General features: G+C 28.3%; 1 non-coding gene across 1 annotated transcript; it reads right to left on the bottom strand.

Annotated features, from left to right (window-relative positions):
• Window positions 1-2,063: 2,063 nt before the first annotated feature.
• Window positions 2,064-2,466, bottom strand: LOC146003861 (small subunit ribosomal RNA). The gene has a single exon (XR_014443862.1). It is a non-coding gene; the product is annotated as a small subunit ribosomal RNA (ribosomal RNA).
• Window positions 2,467-3,564: the final 1,098 nt, after the last annotated feature.

Below are 3,564 nucleotides of genomic sequence, written 5' to 3'. Positions count from 1 at the left end.
CAGCTAAACAAGAACTCAATCAAGCTAACGCCAATGATATAGCAATAAAAATAAATCATAAATAATCCTGAAAAACATTGAATAAGAGTAGATTATAACCACCAATTAAAAAAATAAAAGACAATAAAATTAATACTAATCTAACCTCATAAGAAATAGTTTGAGCAACTGCTCGAAGCCCACCAAGTAATGCATAGTTAGAATTAGATGATCACCCAGCAGATATTACTCTATATACTCCTATTCTCATACAACATAAAAAGAAAAACACCCCCAAATAAAAATTAAATAATAAGGTGTGATATGGAAAAACAATCCAAACAACCAAAGATAAGAATAAACTAAAAACTGGAGATATATAATATGGGTAATAATTTCTCAAAGTAGGTAACGTTTGCTCCCTAGTAAATAATTTAACTGCATCAGCAAAAGGCTGAAAAATACCACAAATTCCAACCCGGTTAGGCCCCCTACGAATTTGGATATAGCCTAATACCCTACGCTCAAATAAAGTAAAAAAAGCAACTCTAATTAAAACACACACAACCAAAATAATAAAAGAAATAACTCCAATAAATAAATCTAATATCATCTACTATAAAAAGAAATTTATCTTCATTATTGAATTCTAAATTCAATGCACTTCTCTGCCATAATAGTAATTATTATTAATCAATATCACATATATAATATAAGTATTTGGTCCTTTCGTACTAAAACACTTTTATATTAAGAGATAGAAACCAACCTGGCTCATGCCGGTTTGAACTCAGATCATGTAAGAAATTAAAGGTCGAACAGACCATCAAATTTGAAATGCTACACCCAAATGATATCTTAATCCAACATCGAGGTCGCAACCTCTCCTGTCGATAGGATCTCTCAAGAAAGATTACGCTGTTATCCCTAAGGTAACTTATTCTTTAAATCACTAAAAATGGATCCCAAATAACAAAAATTATTGAATATTAAATAAAAAAGAGCTAATTATTATCTTCCCATCACCCCAACGAAATATTATTTAATAATATATATAGTTATACTACTAATCAAAACATTATTAAAATAATATAAAGATCTATAGGGTCTTATCGTCCCCTTAAAAAAATAAAGCCTTTTCACTTTAAAGTAAAATTATTCATTAATTAACTAAAGACAGTCTATTCCTCGTCCAACCATTCATTCTAGCCCTCAATTAAAAGACTAATGATTATGCTACCTTCGCACGGTCAAAATACCGCGGCCATTAAACAAGTGTCATTGGGCAGGTTATACTTCATATAAAAATCATGAAAAGATGTTTTTGATAAACAGGCGAGAATAAATTTTGCCTAATTCCTTTAATTAATTAAATAAATATACTAATAGAATCATAATTTCAAAATAAAACCAATTAAAACATATAATTAAGTAAGAAAGTAAAACTAAACTAAATTTTTAATAAAATTTCAAATAAATTATAACAAAATTACAAAAATTAGCAATCTCCAAACCAATAAATATAATAGTTTATTATAAAGTTATAACCAACATATTAACCAGAAGCACATACCCCTAGTCATAACTAAGCATTAATATTATAATATATATTAATATAAAAAATATTAAAATGTAAAGCTATATTAAATATAATTCCCTAATAACTAGATATAAGGTAAGTCGAATAACATTTTATTACAAGTAGCAATTTTAACAGAAAAATATAACACTTTTACCTTAAAATTAATTCTACTAGCTCCTCACCCTTCGAGAAAACAGAATATTCAATTAAAATTTAATCCTCCCTGATACAAAAGGTACGATTATTAACATCTCCTATAATAAAAATTAATATTTCATATATTTAATAAATCCCAACACTGTACTAATAATCTATAACAAACTAATTTATATGTACTAAGCATATAACCAACCACAATAAAATTCCTTTTCATATATAAACAATTTATAAACAAAATTCAAATAGTAATAAAATTTCTATCAAAATATATCGAATTGCACGACTAACTACTCAATGTAAATGAATATTCTAACTAACAGAAATATTTTGATACTATTCAAACTAGGCACACCTTCCGGTACGCCTACTATGTTACGACTTATCTCACCTATATAAATGAGAGCGACGGGCGATGTGTGCATGCCTTAGAGCTAATAAATCAAAATGTTATTCTAAAACAAAATTACAATTAAATCCAATTTCAAATATAATTACAATACATTATCCAAATCAACATAATGTAACCCATCTCCACCCACTAATAAGCTGCACCTTGACCTGAAATATATTCCAATAGAAAAAAAAACATATATATTTAAATATTCAAACTACGGCGGTATACAAACTGATACTTTACAATAATAGGTCAAATAAAACGCGGAATATCGATTACGGGACAGGTTCCTCTAAATAGAATAAAGCACCGCCAAATTCTTTGAGTTTCAAGATCATAACTAATACTACTCAAACCAAATTCACAATGATAATAATAGGGTATCTAATCCTAGTTTAATATATCACCTTTATAGAATTAATAAAAATAAAGAACAAATTATATTAAAAATTTCACCTAATAAATAAAATATAAACAACCAAAAATCAATTAATTACTACAATTAAGCCAACAATCCTCCACTTATGTCCCCACGTCTAACCGCGGCAGCTGGCACGAATTTAGCCGGACAAAATAAATGTTAAAACTCAAAATCCTGTAATCTAATTTACATTAAAATTAAACAAACCCACATACTGCGAACTAAATCAAAATAAGCCGTTTCAACCCATAAAAAATTGACGGAAGTTTTTCCTCTCTTTAATAAATACATATATAAAATTTAACTAAGGAGATTTAAGCTAGAATAAAACTTTAATTTTAAAATATAAAGAGAGGTTCTTTATTATTACATATTATGTATTATATTAAATTAAATTATAATTAGAAATTATCTCACGAAAACTTCCTCCCTTTTTTATTTTTACTCACTTTCCCGTACTATATAGAACACAATTTTTTTTTCCCTCAAAATTGTGTTCTATATAGATATATTAACTTCTTTTTTCTCTAGACTCAATAAGTGTTAAAATGACATGTTAATTAAGGGGGTTCTAAAGCCATGCTAAAGCATAGACCGAAATTTCTAAGGGTAACCGTACAACTAATATAGATTCGGCAAGGAAGAAATTTTCCGATATAAAAGATTGTTTCATTCACTAGAACATGTGAACCTTATAATTTTGTTACGATTGAAGGGATTTAAGTAAATAACAGAAAATATAAGGTCTCCGTCATGTTCAAACTGCTGCGTACAGATGGCGCTGAAGTGGTACTTTTGTTAATACCGGTGCATTTTCTTTCTTTTATGATTAGAATGGAAGATTTCGTGGTAAAGCAAAGATCACATGTTCTTCCCGCAAGCATCTGAAATACTATGTGAAAAAATGAAAACATTTCGTTCCTTCAGAGAATAGTGCTTATCATTAAAACTTTTGAAGTGGCGTTCCGTCGCAATATACTCCGTGGTGCTATTTTAGCATACACTGTTGCCAAGATTTCACTCCGTGCT

This window comes from Lepisma saccharinum, chromosome 20, assembly GCF_977018435.1.
Source record: "Lepisma saccharinum chromosome 20, izLepSacc3.1, whole genome shotgun sequence".
Classification (NCBI taxonomy): domain Eukaryota; kingdom Metazoa; phylum Arthropoda; class Insecta; order Zygentoma; family Lepismatidae; genus Lepisma; species Lepisma saccharinum.
This window is presented reverse-complemented; position numbering and strand designations above follow the sequence as displayed.